Source organism: Acomys minous, assembly GCF_964271855.1.
Source record: "Acomys minous genome assembly, chromosome: 2".
NCBI classification, from domain to species: domain Eukaryota; kingdom Metazoa; phylum Chordata; class Mammalia; order Rodentia; family Muridae; genus Acomys; species Acomys minous.
The window spans coordinates 42122501-42147621 of NC_140484.1; the positions used below are offsets into that span (position 1 = coordinate 42122501).

The window sequence follows — 25121 nt, forward strand, 5'->3', positions numbered from 1 at the left end:
TAAAGTGATTACTTTGCATCAAAATAGGAGTGATTATAGATAAGATTATATTTAAATAGAAAATTATAGTTTATCCGTTATCAAGTTCTAGTCTGTTTTCAAAACAGCCCTGCTATGTGCCCAAATTGGCTTCAAATTTGCCTCAGCTTCCTAAGTGCTAGCTATAGAGGTTATAGCTGTAGAGCTTAGGTTGTCCAGTCCCATCATTTCCGGCTCGTAGCTGAGTAATTTTAAACATTAGTTTCACAAAGTTGAAACTGCATGGCCTGGGAGCTTCAAAAAAGCCACTGCAGATGCTCCTCAGTTTACAATGAGGTTTGACTTAGTTCAAGGCCAGAGGCGTGGCTGGGTGGTGGTGGTTGCCGTATGCGTCTGTGTGCATGCGCGTGCTCCAGCAGCTCAAAACCCTTCACCAAAGAAGTTTTGGTGAGTGTAGAGAAAGAGTTTATTCAACACAGCTGTGCTGGGAAGGGCACTAGAGACAGATATTTTCGGCTCTGTCTTCGAGTATTGGTAGCGTGCTTGCATCACACAGGGGAAGAACGAAAGCTGGGTGCTAGCCGGAAGCATGTGAGGTCAAGAAGTGTTTGTGGGGCTATCTGTTCATCTTCCTCTCTATCAACTGTGTGCAGTCCAGTGCTGCCTTCAGGGTAACTTTGATAGCTGCCTGAAGCTGCTTTCTGATCAGACCTGTTGTTTCCGAGATCTGAGGTGAGCGTCGGAGAGAGTGACTCAGAGCGTGAGTCAGTCACAAAGGGAAAAGAGCACTGTTACTGTTCCGACAACGGCTTGTTCCTCTTTGAGGTTTAGGGCACTGACGAGAAGCATCTAGGCTTTGTCTGGGTGCCTTAGAACCCGATGGTATAAAAGATGCTGGTTGGTAACCTGTGGATTATGCCTTCAGCCTTGAAGGAAGATTATCGGTTTCAGGCGAACACTCTGAAATAGTAAACACCTGACGTGCAGGGATGGACGCGAATTCGGTTTTGGTTTGCTAACTTTTTTTCCCCCATGGTAGCGTCTTCTGTAGCCCAGGCTGGTCTCAGGTTTACTCAGTGAAAGCTGACTTTGAACTTCCGATCCTCAAACCTCTCCTTCCTGAATAGCAGAAATGAGAAGCCGAAACCATCACATTGCGCTTGCGCCATGCTAGGGAAGGAATGAAAGCTTTCTGCACACTAGGCAGACGCTCTGCTAACCTGGCCAGCTACATCCTGGCCTCTGTCCCAAGGCTTAAGGTAGCATATCCTGAAGGCCCGAGTGAAAAGTCAGGGCTTTTAGGAAAGTCAGCTTCAAAACCGCTGCCATAGCCTGAGAGTCCCAGTATAAACGGAAAATGCCCTAAGCTTGAAGACATGTTGGGTACATCTAATATGCTGGCATCATGCTTAGCCTAGTCTACCTTAAAATGTGCTCAGGATGCTCGCACTAAAAATGTTATTGTACAAAGCCACCTATGATACAAACCCCCCAGTTAAATGAAGTGTTGTCAATGGAACTTATTAAATGCAGGACTAGACACTGTATGGTGCAGGATAGGTGGTTTTCTCTCAGGATCACCTGGCTGACTGCTGCTGCTCAACATCACTTGAGAATATTGTGTCATACATATTGCTAGCTGTTGGAAGGACCCTGCTGTTTGAGGTTGCAGTCCTCCCGGTGCAGCCAGCCATTCTGACCTCGGCATTAGGTGTAGGACTCCCTCTCCCCAGCAGGGCCTCCCGGGCTCTCTGCCTGACTCTATCTGGAGAGTGTCTTTAGACACAGATGCCCCTAAGCCCATTGGATATATGGCCCTTGACACAGCTCCCTGCTAGCTTTCCCCTCCCTGTGCCTGTGGGATAATTAGGTGCTGTGTTCCCATTCATATGATAGGAGCGTGCTGCCAAATGTAAATAAAGCAAGCATCCTTAAAGTGCCTGGTTTCAACCAATTATCTCGGGACACCCCCTCCCCCGCTCCACAAGGGCTATGTAGCCTTTGTTCTCCCTGAGCAAAGTGGAACTAGATCCTGAAGTGGTTCCAGGAGTGGTTCATCTTTGTCCTGCTTATGGCTTTCCAGGCTCTGTGTCCTTGGGCTCGAGGCCCAAGAGCAGGCTGCCTGCCTGCCTGAAGAAACTACAGGAGCAAGGCAAACAGCACAAAGTGGAATTTCGTAAAAGGATGGAGAAAGAGGTGTTTGATTTCATCCAGGACAGTGGACAGATCAAGAAAAAGTTTCAGCCTACGAACAGGACAGAGAGGAGCATACTACATGATGTGGTTGGTAGAGGCAGCTGGCCTCAGGCCCTTCTCCTGTGGAGAAGATGATGGCTGTCGCTATGTCATGATCTTCAAAAAGGAACTTGCACCCTCAGATGAAGAGGTAGACTCCTACGGTCATGGAGAGGAGTGGGACCCCCAGGAGGCGGAAGAGAAGCAGAAGCTAAAGCAACAGGCTCAGAAACAGGAAGAGGAAGCAGCCCAGCAGGGACCCATGTGGTGAGCCTGGCTAGCGGCTGCAAGGACAAGTACAGCCACCTTATTGGCAGAGGAGCAGCCAAAGACGAAGCGCACATGCTACAAGCCAACAAGACCTATGGCTGTGTGCCCGCGGCCAGCAAGTGGGACATGTGCTCCATAGAAGAGGCCGTGAATGAGATCCGATCCAAGAGCCGTCTGCGGCAGAGTGGGGAAGAGTTGCCAACTACCTCCTAGGCATCCTACCTACCTGGCTCACTTTGACCTCCAGCAAGGGAGGGGCATCGAAGGACAAGGCTGCTATGAGGACCCACCCTGGAGCCCCACTTCTCAACTATGAGGTCCTGCCAGCTGCCACTCAGGCTGGAGAGAAGCAGGTGTTTATCACTGCTGGAACTTGGATGTACGGTTGGTGAGAGTATGTGTGCGTGGGGGAGCATGGTGTGGGTGTCTATGCGAGTACATGTTTGTGTGGGTGGGTAGGTGTGTGTGTGTGTGTGTGTGTGTGTGTGTGTGTGTGTGTGTGTGTGTACTTAATCTGTGCTATTCTGTTATCCTCGGAACTTTCTTCCCCATGGGTCTGCAGTTGCTTTACATTGAATAAATACTGTTTGACCCACCCTCCAAAAAATATATATATAATGTTTCTCTTACTTAAAACTTGATTTGCTGAGGGCTGGAGAGATGGCTCAGAGGTTAAGAGCACTGTCTGCTCTTTCAGAGGTCCTGAGTTCAATTCCCCGCAACCACATGGTGGCTCACAACCATCTATAATGAGATCTGGTGCCCTCTTCTGGTGTGCAGGGGTACATGCAGATAGAGCACTCATACAGTAAATAAACAAACAAACAAACAAACAAACATACATACATACAAAATCATCAAACAAATATCCTACTGGCGTGCGCCACCACAACCAGCCTTTTTTCTTTAAGACAGGATAGAGTCTCACTCTGTAGTCCTGGAACCTCTGCCTCCTGTATACTGAGATTTAAAAAAAAAAAAAAATGCATTGGCGCATGCCTGTAATCCCAGCACATGGGAGGCAGAGGCAGGTGGATCATTGTGAGTTCAAGGCCAGCCTGGTCTAAAAAGAGAGTCCAGGATAGTCAAGGCTACACAGAGAAACCGTGTCTTGAAAAACAAACAAACAACAAGAAAGTTTCAGCCAGGCATGGTGGTACACACCTTTAATCCCAGCACTCGGGAAACAGAGGCAGGAGGATCACTGTGAGTTCGAGGCCACCCTAGTCTACAAAGTGAGTCTAGGACAGCCAAGGCTAAACATAGAAACCCTGTCTTGAAAAACCAAAAAAACAAACAAAACCAAAACTTGATTTGTTATTGTAATAAGGACAAATGCCCAACTGGAGATGGCAAGTTTTATTAATGTGATATGTTAATTATTTCTCCTAACAAAACAGGTTTTAGCATTTCTCTTTTTAAGCTATTTGGACTTTTTTTTTTTTTTAATGTGAATGAAATATTTTCACTTCTATTCATTCAACGCAAATTTTCAGTTAACTTGTAAGAATGAAGAAACATACTATTCTTTCATTGATCAAATGTGCTGTAGCATTCCATTTTTAAAATATACTTTTTGGGGGTTGCAGAGATGTCTCAGCAGTTAAGAAAGCACACTGTTCTTGCAGAAGATCCAAGTTTTGTTCCCAGCAACCACAATGGATAGTTCACATAACTGCCTATAACTCTAGCCCCATGGAATCTGATGACATTTTCTGGCTTCTTCGGATACCTGACAGGAGCATGGATTATACGAAGAGACACACATGTGTATGCATGTGCATATATATATAATGAAAAAATAAAATAATCTTTATAATGTTTTATACATGTATACAATGTGTTTTAATTATGTTCATCTCTTACCCTTTCCAGCTCTTCTCAGACACCACCACTGTACCAACTTCATGTCTTTTAAAATAGTTTAACTAGCCAGTTAGTGCTGTCCTTATGTGCATGAGTGTAAGGCCTGCCACTGGCGCATGGGCAACCTAGCAGTAACTATCAATTACCATAGCTCCTTGGCTAGGGGCGGGGCCTCATAAGCCTGTCTCTGGTCCATGCTGGAGGGTTAACTGGCTTGATCTTCTGCAGGTCTTGTGTTGGCAAGCATAGCTGCAGGGAATTCATGAGTGAACAGGCACGCTGTGTCCATCCACTGTGGTGCAGCACTCCTCCCTGACCTCTGGCTACTATCCTCATTCGATTTCCTCTTCCACAATGTTCTCTGATCCTTTCAGGGAGGATCATTGCTATAGCTGACTGGTTTAGGGCTAGAAACTCCCCAGTCACTTATTCTCTGTGCTTTGGCCAGTTGTGAGTGTATGTTAATCATCATGCACTGCAAAAAAAAAAAAAAAATCTCTGATGAGGGCTAAAGGCAGCACTAATTATGGGTATAAAGATAAAGTGTTTAGAAGGCAGTGCAATACCATGTTTATTCAGAAAAATCAAATTAGTAATTTCTCCCCTGGAGCACATAACCTCCTCGATCACAGGTTCTTGACCACATCCTACAGTTTATGGGCTCCTGTTGTCTTAGCTAGGACTTCTATTATTGCTACAAAAAACCATGACCAAAAAGAAAGTTTGGGAGAAAAGGGCTTATTTGTCTTACACTTCCATATTGCTATTCATCATTGAAGGAAGCTAGGACAGGAACTTAAATAGGCCAGAAACCTGGAGGCAGGAGCTGATGCAGAGGCAATGGAGGGGCGCTGCTTACTGGCTTGCTTCCCTGGCTTGCTCAGCCTGCTTTCTTATAGGTCCCAGGACCACCATCCCAGGGATGGCACCACCCACAATGGGCTGAGACCTCCCCCATTGATCACTAATTGAGAAAATGCTTACAGCTGGATCTCATGGAAGCGTTTTCTCAACTAAGGCCCCCAAACACCAGGAAACTTAAACATTCTTGTCAAGAACCCAGTATTGTCAGAAATGCCTTGTTCACATCTCTGGCCAAACATGCCGTATTTCTCAGAGTTAATGCACTGGCCATTTTAAGCTCTGAGGCTTTTAGCAGTTTGGTCACAATTTCTTTTTAAAGACTAAACAACTTTACCGCAGTTGAAGCACCAAGCATTTTGATATCTGAGGCTTTTGGTGGCTACTGGGAAAGTTAACAGTGCTAATCTCTTAACCCGAGGCTGCTCTCTAGTGTGTTCAAGATTAACCTTATCCTTTCTCTGAGTGCCACCAGGCCTCCCCCTCAAGGGGACGTGGTCAGATATGGGGCACCAGAGTTCATGTGAAAGTCAGTCTCCACTCTCCACTCAACTGTGGAGAATGTCTTGTCCATTGGCTAGATCTGGGTAGAGGTTCGAAGTTTACTGTACATATAGTCCTTGGCTGGTGCCATAGTTTGAGCAGGACCCCTGGGCCCAGATCTGCCCATCATAATGTTATTCTTGTAAGTTTCTAGGACCCTTTGGATCCTTCTGTTTCCCCATTCTCCCATGCTTCTCTCACGGAGGTCCTCCTCAGTCACAGTCATAGGGGAAGGGAGTAGGGGGAAAGCAGGAGTGAGGGAGGAATGGGAGGATACAAGGGATGAGATAACTATTGAGATATAATATGAATGAATTAATAAAAAAGAGGAGAGACGATTAACCTTATTTCTTGAAAGGGGCTGTTTCTCTTTAACCCTTTCACCCTGTATGGCCTTCTGCTCCTCTTGGCTTCCCAGCCTACTCAGGGGCTCTGGGAACTTAACATCTTAAGTTTGAGGAGCAGGGTAGGGCAGCAACTGTGGGAAACTCTGGCTCTCGGTTCCCAGGTGTGTTGCCTCTGATTTCTTAACGATTCTACTTTATTAGTAATTTAGTAAAGGAACGTACCTCCCTTACAACCCAACTACCCTAAACAGGAGGGAAAGGAGATTCAGGAGAACAAGAATGAAACCTTCTGGATATCAGTTCTGCAGGGCAAATCCCCTGTAAATCTCAGGAGTCTAGCAGATCCTCTATCTCACAGAAGCTGCCGCACCTTGGACCGAACCTGGAGAAAACCACCGAGTTCACCACGGGCCACCAAATCCTCCAACTCCCCAAGGCAGCAGGAAGCTCTGGCCTCTCTTCTCCTCCTAATCGATGGTTCTTTTTGCAATACAATGCCTGGGCCAGAGTCCCCAGAGCCCTTCCTTTGTCTTGGGCTGAGACTTCCTCTCTCCCTGGGTCTATCTAAGATCTTTATAAGTGCGCAGAAGCAAGGCCTCAGTGGGGTCAAGCCACCCAACACTACTTTCACCATGGGCCCAGCCTAAGGCAAGGTTACATTCTCTGCACACAGGCGTCCTCCCTTTACAACAGCACTTTTCTGCTTTCAAGCACTTCAACCTCTGCTCCAGTTGCACAGCCAACTTTGCAATCCTTTCCAAAAGGAGAGAATTTAGTTACACTTCCGGCTTTCCTATTTCATCCACTTGCAACTTTTCCAATTGTTTAGACATTTTCTCAACCCTTTAAAAACCGGAAGGCAGGAAGACAAGGAAGCAAAAGCAGAGAATCCCCTCGGGGAGTACAGCGGGAGAGAACCCAGTGGCTACAGCTTCAGTAAAACTCTCTCATACCCTAAAACAGTGTGTCCATTTCTCCATACCCCCCCACCCCAGGTGTCTCCTCTAAGACATTAGAACTCAGATTTTCCATTATTCCAGCCGCACATTGAGCACCAAATGTTGGCATGTTTTAAAAATCTATTTTTTTTTTGGGTTCCTTAAATCTCTTTCTCCCTTCTCCACTCCAGTCCCTTCCAACACCCCAACACCAGGTAGGAGGGAAAGGTTAGAGGGGAGAGGGGAGAGAGGGCGTAGTTTTCCTTAGTTACTTCCTGCTGTTTAGGGTCATCAGATTCCATGAGGCAAGACCAATCGTCAGTTCAGGATATCTCTGACTTGTCACCCTGTATCAACAGCAACCAGGAGTGGGGGTGTGTGTGGGGGGGGGTGAGGGGAGTGGGGGGGGCAGTGCCAACAGTCTTCTTCTTTCTCAGAGACTCAAGTCTCTCTCTCTCTCTCTCTCTCTCTCTCTCTCCCCCTCCGCCACGCTCTGCTGCTGCCCCATGAGGTCTTTCACAGTTGACAAAGATCACATGCTCTCTCAGGAGGCAGTTATCATCTGTGGACAAACTGGAGCAGAGCCTCCATATTCCACATCTGGGATTAAAACAAAAACATGTTTACATATAACCCAAACCTTCCACAACACCCACCTACCCAACTCCATGTATTTCTCTCCCTTCAAAATATAAAAATTAAAGCAAACAACAACCAAAAACTAAAAACTACCAAAACAAAACAAAACCCATACACCAACCAGCCAACAAACAAACAAAAAACAAAGGGAGTCTTGTTGCAAATAACTTATCAGCATGGCTTAGAGTGCAAATAACAGACACCATGAGATTATAGTGTATTTTAAAGCTGCAACCACTACACTGGGCAGAATCTAAACTACTCTATTCTTATGGCCTCAAAACCTACATGTATACCAATAACTTGCCAATCTGATGACTCCTGGGGTGGCTTCTTTCTTAACCGTCAACCGTCCAGCCACCAGCTCTTCCAATCCCTCTTGGAAGCTCCATCCACTTCCTGTCCTTCTGCCCAGCTGATTGGCCAAACAGCGCTTTATTGACAACTGCTATACCCACTCGAGGCATTCCTCCATAGAGTCTGGTTTGTATGGATCAACTATTCTTTGGCATGAGGTCTGCCCTGAAGTGTGGTTGACATACGCAATGACTTGGTTAGGGGCAGGACTCTGTCCATCTTTCCTTCTCAGTGCCAGGATTTTGTCTGGGTTGAATCTGTGTAGATCTTGTGCCTACTGTCACAGACTCTCCGAGCTCACGTGTATGTCAGTCTTGTTGTGTTTGGAAGATGTTACCTTCCTGCAGTCATCCACCACCCCTGGTTCTTTCAATCTTTTCACTTCCTCTTCTGCAGAATCCCTGACTCTTGAGGGAAGGGGTTTGATGAAGACATCCCATTTAGGACCAAGTGCTCCAAAGTTGCTCACTCTCTGAACACTGTCCAGTTATAGGCATCTGTGTTCATTTCCCATCTAATTCAAGAGGAAACTTTTCTAATGTGGGCTGACTGATGCCCTGTGAAGTTTTTGTTTGACATCCTGAGATTTTCATTCCCAGTTTTATTTCAGTTTGGATTTTCTTTAGTGATTCTACTTCCTTGTTAAATCTACTTTCACCTCTTGTTTTTATTAACTGTGTTTTCACAATCTTTTTTATCCCTATGGTATTTATTCTTATTCTCCTTAAGTTCCTTGAACATATTCATAAAGGTTATTTTAAAGCCCTTGTCTTGTGCTTCAGCTCAATTGCTTTTCTCCGAGTCTGCTGCAATAGGACTCCTGGCTTCTAGAAGAGGTGTGTTGTCTATGTTTGTGAGTTTATGCTGGGGCCTAGGTACTGACATTTGAAGTGTTTCTTTGTATAGACATCTGGTCTTGTCTTTGTTGGTGTGTGTGTTCCATTCCTTGTGTGCTGTTGCCCTCTCCCAGTCCTAGACAAGTATGACAGCTGCAGAGTTCTTGAATCCCAGCCTAGTGTGGCCATTGGGAGTCCCTGGTGGAGTGGTTTGAGTGCTTCCGCTGGTTGTTGAGTGTCACAGTGGAATGAAGATGAGCTAGAAGGAAAGGCTAGAAGGGGCTGCAGGAAAGAACTAGGGAGTCCCTTGTTCTACACCAAGAGGCAGAGTCCTCAACATTGCCTAAGAGAGGCTCTCCTTGCTGGTTACATCTCAAGGAACCTCTCCTTTTTCTTTCTACCAACCTTCTATCTCCTTTTCATGTTTTATTGCGCCTCATATCTTTATTAGTCTATTTACAGCAGACTAGGTAATTTTATGAACAAGCAAAGTTTGTTTGGTCCCTGATTCTAGATTATTCCAGAAGAGATTGAGAAGAATGGTGTAATGTCACTGTTACCAGGAATCCACTCCCACAATAACTAACTAGTCCTGAAGTAATGGCTTTTATCCTTCATCAGGGCACAGTCCTCACAACCTAACCATCATTTGAGGCTTTCACCTTCCAACACTAACACAAAAACTTTGAGAGATACACTCCAACCAACCAATGACAGCTGCACCCACAGCTGTCTGCTTCAGATAACTTCCTGACTTGTTTCTACGTAAGCAGCGTCGGTCATGTTGAGGGTTGTATTCCCAGCACCTACAGAAGTGCCTTATACACATTATGTGACTAATAAATACCTGATGAGTGAATAAATACCACAAGAATGGACCATTTCCTCCCCACACAGCTTACTGTTTGTTTCAGAGTTTAGCCACAGTTTCCTCTAAATGGCTGGATAGTAACTAATTTAATCACTGTGGCTCTACAGCTCTGAGCATGCAGTGTAAAAAGGAGTCACAGACAATAACTAAAGGAGTCAGTTTGGCCATTTTCCAGTTAAATATTCACTTATTAAAAACCATCCATAGTCCAGATGTAGAGCTTGGATTATATTTTATAGATCCTGGTTCTGATGGTTAATCATTGTTGCCAACTAGACTGAGTTTAGAGTCACCTAGAAGATGTTCCTCTGTCTGTATCTTTGATTTCTAGAAAGGTTTAACTGAGGAGGGAGGGCTTACTCAGAATGTGTGTGGCTCCAGCCTATGAAGCTGGATGCCAGACTCAATAAAAAGAGGAAAAGGGAGAAGCCAGCTGAAGTAATTTCTCTGTACTTCGTGACTGCAATCTCAATGTGGCCAGCAGCCTTTTTGCTCTTGTTCAAACATCTTCCCTCTTGGAGGTTAGCCCTTCAAACTGTGAGCCAAAGCAAACCCTCGATGGTTGCTTTTATCAGGAACTTTCATTACAGCACTAATAAAAATAACTAATACTGTGATTTAAATTGCCCTGACTATATACTTGCCTGTTTCCATAACACAAACATTCTGTTCACCAGTCCTCCTCAGTATAGTCCTTAGAATGTAATTCTATGCCAGCAAAGCTCTTACTCAGAATAAGGAAACTGGGTGTACCCTCAAAAGCTCTCATGAATGAACATCATATGGTTCATCGTTTCTTTGAATGGTATCAATTGACAGTTTCTCTCCAAGAGTCTTCAAAACTCCTACCTGGAAGCTTGCCTTTGATCAAACCCCATGACTCCATAAATATTCCAGAACGGTTTCTCTGTGGCTAGTGTGGTAATCTCAGCACAGTAACTTCAATGTTAGGTGCTGCTATTTCCCAAGTCAGCCAAAATGAAAGGCAATCCTGAAGCAGTTATTATATTTCCGTTGTCATTATTTTTAGACTAACCTGACTCCACTAGGGGGAATGGTCATTCATTCGTTCATATGTTCATTCAACAAATATCAAGATCATAGCACACATATGCCCTCATACCAGCTACTCTTGACAAGTGTGTAAGAAAACAAAATATGCCAGATGTGATACATGTCTAGCATGCAAGAGTCAGAGACAGGAAGAGTAAGAGTTTGAGGCCAGCCTGAGCTACCCAGTGATTTCTATGCCAGTCCATGCTAATTAGTGAGATCATGTCCAAACAAAACAAGAGCTCCCCCAATCCTTCAACCAGGAAACTTTGCTCTATGTAACTATAATAGAAAAAAAAAGTCTATCTTTTCCTCTTGTTGTCAAATTTTCATGCTTATGCTTTTGAACTTAGAGCTATTTTGCTACCAAGGATTATGCTAGAGGGAAATTTTACTCATGGACCTCTGGGTTTTTCATTGGCTGTTTTCTACCTCTTTTTTCTTTCTTTCTTTCTTTCTTTCTTTCTTTCTTTCTTTCTTTCTTTCTTTCTTTCTTTCTTTCTTTTTCTGTCCAGACTGCTAAGTTCACTGATTCTCAAATCAGCAATTCATAGTGCACATAGCCAGGAGGAGTTTCCTGGAAGAGTGCCAGGGCTGGCTGAACTAGCAAAGTTTTGACCATGATTTCTGGGGAGTAAAGGGGGCCTCTCTGCAATCATCGCTCATGAAACTTCTGGTATGTGTTTGTACAAAGGGCTCTTTGAGAGTTGACAGGTCTGGTACAGCCATTCCTTTCTTTCTACGGAGGAAACATCAGCAAACGCACCCATCAGATTCTTCCATGTCTGCACAGGGAGAGGTTCAAAGTTGTGTGTGCCTTGAGTCATCAGCAGCAGGGCAGGCTTCCCCTGTGGGTGGAGGTCCCGGGAAAAAGCCGAACCCCTGAGTCAGGGCAAACACTGGCAGCTGAAGCAGCTTACTGAGCCACATGGGTCCTCGCCATCCTTGTCTGGGAACATGGAAGTGCCGGCCACTCTTGTTTCATGAAAGCAGGGGTTAGTTGTCACTTTATCATTTTACAAAAAAACTCTCCCAGCCTGCCTCCTACAGCCTTTCCTGTATTCCTGTGTCCACAGAAACACCAGCTTTATTTGTCCTCTTTTTTGTTTGAGACTCTTTTAAAGGGGAAGCATGTCCCAGAGGTAGAATACATCAAAGTAAGCCAAGCTAAAACAGATGTGGGTTTGTATATGGTTTCTTCCCCTTTTTGAGTGGGAGAGATCAAGTGTCTAAGGACAGATAATTAGAAAAGGTTAATGAAAACTCTAAAAGCTCATTTAAAAAAGACGGAATGCCTACAGAATGTCAGAATTGTAACCACCTTGCAGAAGCGAGGGAAGGAGTTATGGTTTTAGGAGTGAAAGCTCATGTATATCATGTATATCTCTTCTATATGAAACAGAACAAATCCAATCTGTCCAGTATGGGAGGTGGTGATAGGACGGTCAAGAGTTCATGGCCAGCCAGGCGGTGGTGGCGCACGCCTTTAATCCTAGCATTCAAGAGGCAGAGGCAGGTGGATTGCTGTGAGTTTGAGACCAGCCTGGTCTACAAAGCGAGTCCAGGACAACCAAGGCTACCCAGAGAAAACCTGTCTCAAAAACCAACAAACAAAAAACAAAGAGTTCATGGCCATTCTTAGCTACATTCTACCATAGAGGCTGACCTGTAATATAAGATACCTTATCTCTAACAAAATCAACCAATAAAACCAAAACAAAGAACAACATAACTTAAACTCTGCGTGGAGGCCCAGAGCCTCACACACCGTCACAGCCTCACCATGATCTGCCAAAACCTACCGGGTTCAGCCGTGACAGCCCACTCTCGGAAGGACAGGCAGAGTTCAAATATCTCCAAGGGTTAGCCTCTGTATTGTGTAGCAGAAACAGAGTGGCCTGGCCAAGAGATAAAAAGGCACCTACAGTCCCAGCCCCAGCCTCAGGGATTTCTGTAAGAACAAAGTAATAATAATGGAGACTGTTTGGTGAGACTTTTCTGGACTCTTGGTAGGAGTATGTGTACTCTCAGATTTTTTTCTTTTTTTAATCCAAGACAGTTCTGTTAAATAGCTACTGGTTTCCTTCCTATTTTACAGATGAGGGTGTTGAGGCTCGGGAGGATAAGGAGTTTTGTAAGGGAGTCAGACTAGAACAGATACTCCTTAACTCCGTGGTCTCTTTCTTCCTAGTATACTTTTTCCCCCCCTTAAGAGAAACCGTATGTCCGTTCAACCCTTCTCACTATGGGTCACCTAGAATCTCTGTGCTTGGATTTCTATGAAGCATCTTTAGTGCAGGTTCCCTCTAGTCTCCACGGATGTTTTGGGAGAGGAGAGCAGAGTCTGGATTAAAATAGTTCTCTCCTGGGCGTAACAAGTGAGTATAGTCTCAGACACATGATGAAATTCAATTTTCCTCCTGTCTTGCCAGCATGGCCCATCTGTCTGTCTGTCTATCTGTCTGTCTGTCTGTCTATCTACCTACCTATCTATCATCTATCTATTTACTCTTTTTTTTTTCAATCCCAGCATAAGGCAACTAACAAAACACCCACCTTAACTTGAAATTCAAAGAGGGGAATTACTCACTGAACCGTAGCAAAGTAATGTTAAACTTTATTCAAAACAATGACAACACAAACTTGGGAAATGTCATGCCCTGTGGAAACTTCAAAGCAATGTCTAACAGAAGGAGAAAAGAAAGCAAGTGGATGAGAATGTACTCCTTTCTGTTCAGAAGACAGGAACTGTCTGGAAAAAAACAAACAAACAAACCCCGTTTTTGTCGCCAGCAGAGTCACCAGTGTCTTGGCTGTAACAGCTGATGGACTATGGAATAATAATGTGTCAGGGTTTGAAAAGTCTGCCCAAAGATGAGACAATCATCTCTGGAGCAGTGTGGAGCAGTGCAGTGCAGGCTGCAGGCTGGCGTGGCAGGCAGTTGCTCCATTTGGAACCGCTTTTTGTATGAGTTGGAGTATACCAATTCCCACCTTTTATATCACAGATTTTGTTTTCTACACTTGAGGACCAAACCCAGGTCCCAGAGCTCATAGGCATGTATCTACCACTGAGCTACACCCTCAGCGCACACTTGTCAACCATAAGTACTTCTGTTATATGGTTCCATTCATGTATGGTCCCATGGGTCCTCTAGACTGCAGCTCGGGTTTCCTTGAGAAGCTTCACCTACCGTGGGTGTCCATAGCCTATACTGGGTTTGTCTTGGCTATTTTTTTAATGCAGTTTTGTTGTTGTGTTGTTTGTTTCTTACCATCTTGATTGCTTGAGATAGAGGCTTGCTTCGATTTTGTGACTCGACGCCTGTGTTTGTAACATTTAGTAAATAACTGACCCTTTTTTCTCCTCGAGTTGAAACGATACCTTTGTCAAGTGTTAGATTTTCATATATGCTGAGCTCTCCTTCTGGTTCTCTAGTCTACTCCACTGATCTACTTATTGGCAATCCTATATTGATCCTACTGTAGTGACTTTATGTTCTTTTTCATACACTATTCACTGTCTTTGTACGTTCATCCCTTTACAGCAACTTTGAGAATCTTGTTGGTGTTTGAGGGAGAATGATAATGCTGAACCCAGCAGGTCCCTACCTAGAGCCTGGGGCCTGTGACTATTGTTGACAAGACAAGGAAGATAGTGTAGGTGTGATAGAGTACACTGCTTTGCGATGGAGGGTTACTGAGAATGAGACATAATGATCCTTACACAAAGCACACAGGAGGAGTCAAAGCAAGAAGGGAGGGTGGTGGCAGAGATTAAGTAAAAGACAGAGGGAGAGTCAAAGGCCCAGAAATCTGTACTGGAAACTGGAACAAAGAGAAAAGGAAAAGAGAAAAACATATTCTCTCTTAGAGTCTGCTGAAAGAGCCAGGTTTGTTGACTCCTCCACAGTAGCAGGAGCTATCAGTCAGTTTTCTGTGACTAAAACAAAATGCCAGCAACAATCAACTTAAAAGGAAGAAAGGTTTGTTTTGGTTTACAATTTTGGAAGTTTCAGTCCATGTTCTGTGGGTTCTGTTGTTTTAGGTTATGGCTAGGCAGTGTGTTACCTTGCTATCAGGGCAGAGAAAGGTGTTCGCTTCCTGGCAGAAAGACTAAGATTTAATATGCATTTTACTAACTTTCATCTTTTTTTAAAAATGTGTATGGGCTGTTTGCTGGAATGTTTATTGATGTACTGCAAAGGCACAGTGCCAATTGTGGCCAAAAGAGGGAAAGTGGGCGCTGGGAATTGAACCGAGGTCCTCTGGGAGAGCAGTCAGTGCTCTTAACCACTTAGCCATTTCTCCAGCTCCAAAATTTAATATTTTATCAGAAGTATTCTATCAGACAGTTAATGAATAGTATATATGGTATAATAATAAATAATACTGATTACAGAGAATGTGCCCCATGCTGCTCTGGTGTCTTACAGCAGGCTTTCACAATATTGGATGAAGGAGCACCCTGTTCCTTCTCGCTAGAGATCCATCTCAGAGCAGGCTAGGAAGCACTCAGAGACACATCTAGTGGCAAATGCCAGATGTGGAATTTGGTCATTTGCTGGGAAGTTTATGTTTAGCCCCTAGGCTACTCCCTCCCAGAGCACAAAGCCAGAGTCCCAGTGCATGCTGGGACTGCAGGCCTGAGCACCAACTCCAGGAGCTCAGGGAGCCCTGAAGCCTTGTGCACGGTGGCTTATTCTTCCTTAGTTTTCCAAAAAGACCTCTGAGGAAGATTTCTACTTCCTCCTTGGGACAAGGTTTTTCTTTAAAAGGAAGGAAAGAAGGTACAAATTTCAACACTTAAGAGGTACTCTTTATTTTTTTAGAAGGGGAAGATAACTTTCTTCATAATAATGGATGTGAAACAGGACACTTTCCTTTCCTGGCCCCACCTGTGTCTATTTACTGTAAGGTTTTGTCTTGTTTACACTGGGTGTAGCTTTCCCTTCTCCACCTGTGTCACCTGTGTGTAACTACGGGGGTTGGGGGAGGGGGGACATACTGCTTGGGAGGAGTTTGTGTGTGGATTGGTACTGTTGAATGTCTGGGTGACAGCGCTGCAGAAGCATTTATGTACTAAATAAATCACCCACCATTCTCTCTCCCCTCTTTTCCTCCCTCCCTCCCTCCCTCCCTCCCTCCCTCCCTCTGTCTCTCTGTCTCTGTCTTTCTCTGTTTTTGTTCTCTTTTTGTTTGTTTAAAATAGGGACCCACTGTATATGCCTGGTGGCATGGAACTTGAAATGTAGGCTGGTCTCAACCACATAGAAATCCTGTCTCTGCCTCCTGAGTTCTGGGTTTAATTGTGTGAACCACCATGCTCGGATTTTTCTGTTTTCCTTAAAACTGGACCAAGGGGTTGAAGGTATAACTCGGTGGTGAATTAAAGTCTTAGTGGGAGGGGATTCTGGGGTTGATCTCCAGCAACGAAAACAAACAATTCGGAATGCTTGAATCCCCTGGCTCAGTGAATGGGTGTTTTCTAAAAAACAAGGACATTCTTTTACTGAAACAGAACACACTTGTTAAAATCTTTAAGTTAGAGTCAGGGAGGTGGCTCAGCAGTTAAAAGCATTTGAGTTTGGTCCCTGAATCCCACAATGGACAGAGAAAATCGACTGTTAACATTTTTTCATTGGCATGTGTGCCCAAGCTCAGGCACGTGCGCGCACACACCACCATCACCACCACCACCACCACCACCACCACAACAATAACAGTAATAAAAATCTGTAAATTAACATGACTGTATCATAACTAACAGGTTCTCAGGCCCTGTCCTAGTTTCACCCACTATCGCTTTAGCTTCCTGCAGTGTGCAAGAATTAGCTCCTGGGCAGCCTTGGGTTGTCCAGACCCCCGGCCCCCAAGTGTGTCCCCAAGAGACCTGTATGAAGGAAAGTTGGAGGATACTGCAACTGCTGCATTCTATGTAAAGCATAGGAAGTCTGCAGGCACAAGAGCCGCACCCACAAGGCTCGAGCCTACACGTAAAGAGTAGGCAGAACTTTTCAGATCTATTAATGGGATCCTTCCCCCTGGAGGAAGTATTAGCATACTGAGTTCAGATTATTCTCATGTGGCCAAAATCTTGCAAGAAGGCCATACAGAACTTCACAGCAAAAGAAAAGTTAAAGTTTTTTCAGTATACCAACAACAAATACTGATGGAAAGATGAAGTTCATTTCATCCGCTGCGGGATACAAGTATTTAGCATACATTGTCCATTGGCATCCTGAGAAAGCACTGTATGAGTGAGTGAAAGTGGTACCTTTCCCATGCACCGTGTGCTACGAAGACTGCATTTTACTTAGCAGATTTTCCCCCCAAAGCCTGAAAAACAGTATCACTATGAGTCTGAATCTGAGGCTATGGAATGCTGACTTATCAGTTCTATCCAGTTTATACTGGAAATACTTCTTCATTTCAGCAATGACTAAAGTCTCCAGTATGTAAATAGAGCAACCTTGAGTAGTTGAGTTGCTAAGCCACTGCTCATGGCAATATGAGAAAGCCACACCCATTCCTTTTTGGGTGCCTCCTTCTGTCTTTTGTTTGTTGTTGTTTAGCATAGGCTGATTTTTAACAGATTCGATAATGTGACAGGAAGAAAGATAAATTCTCATAGTGTTTTTTTTTTTCATGAAAAAGTCTTCTTATGTCTGAAGATTAGAAAAATATAAAAGGTTATTGAAAAATTTAAAAGTTAGCTTCTAAAAAAGTTTTCTTGACCTTTCTGAGTTTGATGCTATATTAGGGGCCTCTGAGAAATGTAACTACACACAGTGAAATTGCAATGTATTTACATATTGTATACATATTCATGTCTATATGAATTTATTAGATTGTCCTGCAAGATGGCAGAGATTACAAAGTCCTCCAGTGGAAGTTCAAGGGTTAGGGGCTGGAAATCCAGGAAAGCCAAGAGATGGCTCAGTCCAAGCAGTCTGGGAAGTAGGTGGAGCAGTTGAGCCCCGGACTTTTTGTAAGTCCCATGACTGGGAAGGGACTGCCCGCTTCTTCTGTGATCTTCGTCTATCCCAGCCCCTAGCCAATCTGATTATTTCACCCACATCAGAGCAGATCTGCCCCCTCGGTTTCCCTGGAAACACCCCTGTAGACAACCCAGAGGATGCCTTATTAGCTCTTTAGGCTCCCCACAAGCCAGTCAAAATGAAACCTAAAGTCAACCACTCTGAACACTTTTACAGAATGCAGGGCAGTGGTTTGGAGATGTCAGTCTGCTCTTCTCATTTCCGCTTTGCGAGGCATTCTCAGTTAAATTTCCCCAGACACTGATCACTTGATTAGAGGCTGTCTGCCACGTACTCACCCTCCTCCACTCAGAAACTACTCTTTTTTTATAGTTACTCCAATTGCAGATTTTGTGCTACAAAACTATCTTGTGGGGGATTCTATTCAAATAATAGAGTCTTCATTAACGTTTCTACTTATCTATATATTTATGTTGCCAAGGGCTGGTGGTTTTCTGTTCAGGTGGCTATAAAGATGTTGTGATGCTCATCTGTTTGATGTTGATGTTAGTTTCTGTGTGTTTTTGTTGTGCCTACATTGTTTCCTTGCTTTTGATGCAAAGTTCATATTCAGCTTCCTTGCCTCTGCTCTGGCATTTTTCTCTAGAACACGCTGGTTTCATTGAGGAGAACTGTATCCTGTAGAAGACCACCGAGGCTGCATTCGCTGTCATTAGAGTTTCTCTTACTATAGACAAAGCTGGGGAAATAACTGTACTCGAGTTTATGTAGCTGTGTACTCACATATGTATTCATATACGTAGATGCATTTTTACATTTTTGGTGTTTCTCTGATGGTTAATATTCATTGCCTACTTGATTAGACTTAGGATCACCTAGGAGTTTGATTCACATCCCCATGAGTGTCTGTGAACTACCAGAAAAGGGACGAGTCACTCTGATTGTGAGTGGTAGCATCTTTATGAGCTGGGAGCCCAGATGGACCAAATGGGGGAAAGGAGGAGAATGCTGGGTAAGCACAGTGGTTCCCTGATTCCTGATTGGCTGATGTAACTGCTCCGCTTCACCATACTATTCCCACCTTTGTGGATTCACTGCCCCAGTCCATGAGCTGAAGCAGGAGGCTAGTGGATTTTATGGACAGACCCTGTTGCAGGAAACACAAGCAACAAAACAGACATCCGAAATAGTGCAGAGCCTCTCCAAAGCAGAAGAGATTCTAAAGGCTGGAGAAGCCACAGTTAAGAAGTGTTAGGAAAAGAGGGAGGACTTTACATAAATGTGATCGGTGTGATTAACGCTCGGTCTGTGAGGCAATGATGGAAACAGCTGACTCACTTGGCTTGCTGGTGTGGGACTGTCGAGTTCTTTGCTCAGTCTTACCGCAGCCAGCGGAGCTGGGCATGGCTGTGTGGCCTAGTGTCAGCTGGATCAGGCGGCTAATCTTTAGTCAAACATCCCTTGCTTTTGGAGACAGTTATTGTAGACAGAGAGTTGTAGATGTTTCTACTCAAACATCAGATATGCAACAGAAATCTGTGGCACAAGATTTAAAAAGAACAAAAGAATTTCATATTCACTCATACAGAAAACTTATAGGTTGAATATATGTAGTTTTTCTGTTTTATTTATAAATCCACTAAAATGATAGTAAATGACTTTTCTGAAAAATCCTTAAATACAAAGAGACTATAGGTGGAGGAAATGCAAAGGACAGCTTGGATTATTAGCAAGTGAGGGGAAAGTGTGAACTGATGTAGAGACTCAATGGACTGTAAGCCATGCTGGCAGTGATAGAGAGTGTCAGTTTGCACCCTGGAAGCAAGAGCAGGATGGACAGGACTCAGTGTCACCAGGTGTCTCTGCCATAAAAGCTACTGGGCAAATAGGTGGAGGCCTTATTTTAGAAGCTCCCTTTTCAAGACCTTGTAGATTTCCCCTACCCCCCCCCTTCCACTGTCCCAGCCTTTGTGCAGAATGGAAGTTGAGTCTCAGAGCTGTGCTGTGCGTACTGCCTGTGCTTACTACCTGTGTTTGTCTTTTGAGGATGTGCCGTGTGGCTGTTCTGAACTGGGATATGCTGTAACATGACAGACATCCGATCACAACGCTTCCATTAGGGGCAGAATATCAAATATCCTGGCCTGCAAGAGGGATGGGCAGCTAAAAGCAGTTGCTACCAAGCCTGATGATCTGAGTGGGATTCTTGGGACCTACATGGTAAAGGAAGAGAACTACAAACTCCTAAAATTGTCTTCTGAGCTCCACACATACACAAATAAATAAATGTAAGAAAAAAATATAAAATATCTTGACCATTAATAAATGGCTACCATGGTTAGGCATGCAGAACAGTATAGAGCATTTGAGCATAGGCTTCTGCCCAGCATGCCTTGGGGGTCAAACGTTAGTGCTAGAGCCAACAAACAAACAAACACAATACTGATTAAAAATAAATAAATAAATACTGATTCTATGTTGAAGCATTATTATTTTTGGTCAACTGGATTAGATGACACATGACTACAATTAACGTCTATTCATTTTTGGTTTTAATTTATAGAGTTTCAGTTAGCCCAGGCTGGCCTTGAACTAAATATGTAGTAGAGGATAACCTTAGACTTCTGATCTTCCTGCATCTGCCTTTCAAGTGCTGGGATTACACATGGATGCCTTACACAGTTCTTACGGTGTTAGGGATGAGCTCCCAAGGCTTTGTGCATACTGGCCAAATGCTGTACTAAGTGAGATGTATCCACTGCCCTATTTTTAATGAAATTTAAAACCATTTCTAAAATGTATGTTATATTTCCACTAGAACATACTACTCCGGAGTGTAATGACTAATGGTGACATGGGGCAAGGGCATGGCTAAAGAGTGTCAATACTGAATGTGGGGTGGTCCCATAACAGGTGGAGTTAGATTCCTGACAGTTAGGTCAAAGATGGAGATACTCACCTCAGGAGAAGCTAATCAGTCCAAAAAAGCCCTTAATTCCCAGAGGCAGACATGACAGCCCTTGGCTCTGTCTCTTTGACATTGGCTTCTGCACATGAAGCCCAGAGCTCTGTAAACTCCTGTCGTTTGCATCAATAGACTGCCCCTTTCAGCTAGGGGACCAGCACAGGAAGATACCAGCAGGCACATGTGCTGCCAGGTGGTCAGTACAGAGTGCAGTCTGTCTGCTGTTCTGTGGGTAGAGAACCTTGGCTTGGGAAGCCTGCACACTGACACCCAGAATCTCCTGCAACACTGGGGTTCCACCCACACCGGCTTCCATCCCTTCCCTGCCCACTTTTTCATCTCCCTCTCAGTGTCTCCTGAGATTACCTCTGAAGCAAATTACTTGAACAGGATGCACTGTTTCTGCATCTACCCTGAGGGAGCCTGACCCCAGACTTAAGTCTAGACTCCTTCAGGCAAATAGCATAGCCTAGAAGCCATGACCATAGATTGGCCTCACCCATGCCCTCACCCATGCACTTGCAGACTTCTAGTTTTCATTGTTTTATATTATTTTATTTTCTAGCTCTGGTGAGTTATAACTGGCACTGGAAACCTTGCATATACTTTACATACTCTTTCAAGATTACCATATATGTTGCTCATTAACTACAGACACTCTGTCACGTGAGCAGATCTCTGGAACAACTTCTTGCGTGTAACTTTATATCCATTAAATAACTAATCCCAATGCCATCCTCCTCTCTACCCCGCAACACCGTCCTACTATCCTCTTGAACACTTTTGCCTATTGGTGCCCCACACAGCAAAATTATCAGTATGTGTTCTGTGAGTCACTTTTGCTTAGCACAGTAGCACTTTCTTCACCCATTTGCTGGCTGATGCACAGCTTCGTCTCTTCCACGTCCCAGCGCCTATTGAAAAATGTTGCAGTGGATGCAGGAGTGAGGCTTCCTCTTCCAGATTTCCCTTGTTTCAGATGAATGCCACGAGTGGGATTGTTGTGCCGCAAGACAATTTTATTTTTGACTATGTTTGAAGACCTCTACAACGTCTTTTATGATGGCTGCACTTTTTCACCTTACCATCTTGTGTGAACTTGGGCTTGCTCTCTCTGCATCCGTACAGGTACTTGTTATCTTTGTTTTGTTTTGTTTTTCCTTGTTTTAGTGAAATGAGCTCTCATGTGCGCTTGCTGTACGTTTCTGTGATGACTACCAAACTTATTCTCATAAACCTACTGTTCACTTGTGTGTCGTCTTTGGAGAACTGTCTGTTCAGGTCTGCTGTCTGTGTGTTATTGTGCTGTTTCCTTATGTTAGCCGCTGTGAAAAACTTCAGTGAAGCTGTTTTCTTGAAGCCCACTCTCAATTCTATTATATTGCTATTCACTGGAGAGTCTACTCTTAAATACAAGTGGGACACCCCAACAACCAGACATTCAAAGAGACTCTTTAAAGATTCAGAGACTGATACAGTTTGAGGAATACAAATCCTTGGCCCTGGCTTTGGCCTTTTATTTCTGACTTTATTTTTTTAAGTCTTTATTTATTTTTATATGCATTAATATATTTGTCTAGATATTTGTGTGAAGGTATCATATCCCCAAGAACTGAAAGTGCAGACAGTTATGAGCTGCCATGTGTGCTGGGATTTGAACCTGGGTCCTCTGGAAGAGCAGCCAGTGCTCTTAACCAAGGAGCCATCTCTCTAGCCACCCAAGGGATACATTTAAGATAAAGACAGGCTCTGGACTGTTGGAAGAGCCCTGCTGCTTGAGATTGCAGTCCTCCTGGTCCGGATAGCCATTTTGAGCTCAGCAGCTCAGCATTAGGTACAGGACTTCCTCTCCTAAGCAGGGCCTCCAGCTCTCTGCCTGATTTCATCTGGAGAGTGTCTTTACACATAGATGCGCCTAACCACACTGGATATACAGCCCTTGACACAGCTCCCTGCTACTTCTCCCACCCCCCACCCCCCATTGTGTCTATAGGATAATTAGGTACTGTGTTCCATTCATATGATAGGAACATGCTGCCAAATATAAAACAAACATCCTTAAGGTGACTGGTTTCAACCAGTTGTGAACACCTATTTTGGAAAGCCCCTCCTCCCCCACTCCCCAAGTGTTCCCTGATTAAAATTGAACTGGTGCCTGAAATGGTTCCTGGAGTATTTGATCTCTGTCCTGCTTATGGTCTTCCAGGCCCTGCATCACATCTTCTGCTCCTCTTGCTTTGGTGGGCTTGTGGTAAGAGGAGAACCACATGGCCTCAATCCCCAGCACTGCAATAAATGAAGGAATGAATAAATACATGAGTAAATGAATAAACAAACAAATAATCATGAAAGTAACACTTGGCCATAGAACAGTACTAGATGTGCAGAGGGTACATGCAGGTCTTACTCCTGTCACTAAAGATGACAATGACATGGGACTCCAGGTGTCTGGAAATTAGTACCCTCCATATCCTGAGCACACAACAGGCGACATTCACGGCCTGCAGTGCTAGGTCACAGGGGTTAAAGGCAGTTGCTGCTGCCTGAGTGTGATAGGAACCTCTTTGTTAAAGAAGAACTCAGCCCTAGTTTTACTTTGGGTTATTTCTACTCCTCAGTCTATCTCATATCCCAGGATCAGCAAGCCCCAAAGTCAGCCACGATCAGAACTGAAGCTGCTCACCCCACTCCCAATCAGTTGCATCAGCCATTCCTCAATCACCGGAAATGATACAGTGACCAAACAGAGCACAGTTTAGCCAAGTCTGCTGGACCACACAAACTTCTTCCCCCCTTTCTCCCCCTGTATAATCCCAGAGTGATTGTCAGAACCTTTAAGACAGAGCTTGGGTAGTCAGGCTGCTATCCTTTCCAGAGCTGGCGACAATGAAATAAATTTATTCTCTTTCTTCAGTGCCATCACTTATTTCTATGCTGTTGGCATTTTTTGAATGATTGTTCAGAGCTGGTATTTGGGGGTCCCCTACAGAGCCAGGCCTCTGACCTAGGACTCCAGGACCGGAGGAGATACATTCAAAGGAAAGAGACAGACAGTAGGGGCAGTTCTGTTGTGTGGTGGATGGAATCTTCATGGTAGGCCGAGGGAACCAGAGTTCCTCTGACTTAAGCAGGCTGGGGAAGCAGCAAGAAGAAGCACTCCCTGAAAGCCAGCTGGGTGCTGCAGAAGGAAGGGCATCCCCCAGAGGGGCAGACTCTCCTGAGATCTCGAACTGTTGGCCTAGGCAAAAGAAGTAAGGTACGAGGCTGGAATAGAGCCCAACTTACTCAATGCAAGGCTTGCTTTATAGAGATAGGGAGGGAGACTGACCCAAGGACATTGGAGTGTCAGCGGCATGTTCAGGGTGATGCCACCAGGAGAGGATCCTTTCTGCTCTCTCCACTGTGAGGTGCAGTGGGGAAAGCTTCCCTTTTTGTAGCTGCTCTGGAGCAGAGGTTCTCAACCTGTGGGTCCAGACCCCTTCACAGGTGTTGCATATCAGATATTTATATTACAGTTCACAATAGTAGACAAATTACAGTTATGAAGTAGCAATGAAAATACTTTTGTGGCTGGGGGTCACCACAACATGAGGGACTGTATTTAAGGGTCACATGATTAGGAAGGTTGAGAACCACCATTCTAGAGAGATGGAACAACTCCTCTAAGTCTTTTGAAAAGAAAAATACGTGGGTTAGTGGACACAGATGCAGCAACCACCTGGCAAAGCTCCGAAGTGACGTGTGTGTGTGTGTGTGTGTGTGTGTGTGTGTGTGTATGTGTGTATAAAAACATTCCTGCCTCCCACACAGCTCACTGTTTGCACTTCTCTCTCTCATGATCAACAGATGAACTGAGTTCTCCAGTTTCATTTGATCCTGGCTAATGTGACTATTTTCCTAATTAGTATATGGCCTTAGACCAGTTACCTGAGGGATTGTTCCAGAAAACACTAAGAAGAAGTCAATGGGAGAATGTTGGGCTCTTTCTGAAGTTGTAAGAGCTAGACAAAGGCCTTATGATGCTCACAAACCACCAGCAGACATGAGGGTGGGTGGAGGGTAGACTGAGAGGTGTCCTTTAAAGAGTATGTCGAGCGTCTGATAGGGGCTCCTGGCTTTTCTTTTGCTAAGAGAACCACCAGGTAGTGGTTGTGTCACATCAAAAGATGGGAATCCCTCTGCCCAGAACACCCAGACTTCACAAGAAGCTAAGGGGAGGATGCTGAGCTGCATGGTGTAAACTCATTTTACTTGCTTTTTTTTCTCTTAAAGACAAGAGATCTCACTACACAGCCCAAGCTGGACTTTTAACCCAACCCAAGTTATAGAGTAGAGGCAGAGTGGGGACTGTTGGGGGCAC

At 44.4% G+C, this 25121-nt stretch overlaps 1 pseudogene across 1 annotated transcript; it reads left to right on the top strand.

The window, feature by feature from the left end:
* Nucleotides 1-2102: 2102 nt before the first annotated feature.
* LOC311592065 (sperm-associated antigen 7-like) lies at nucleotides 2103-2890 on the top strand (annotated as a pseudogene). Its single transcript has one exon. The product of its transcript is annotated as a sperm-associated antigen 7-like (transcript).
* The last annotated feature ends 22231 nt before the right edge of the window (nucleotides 2891-25121 follow it).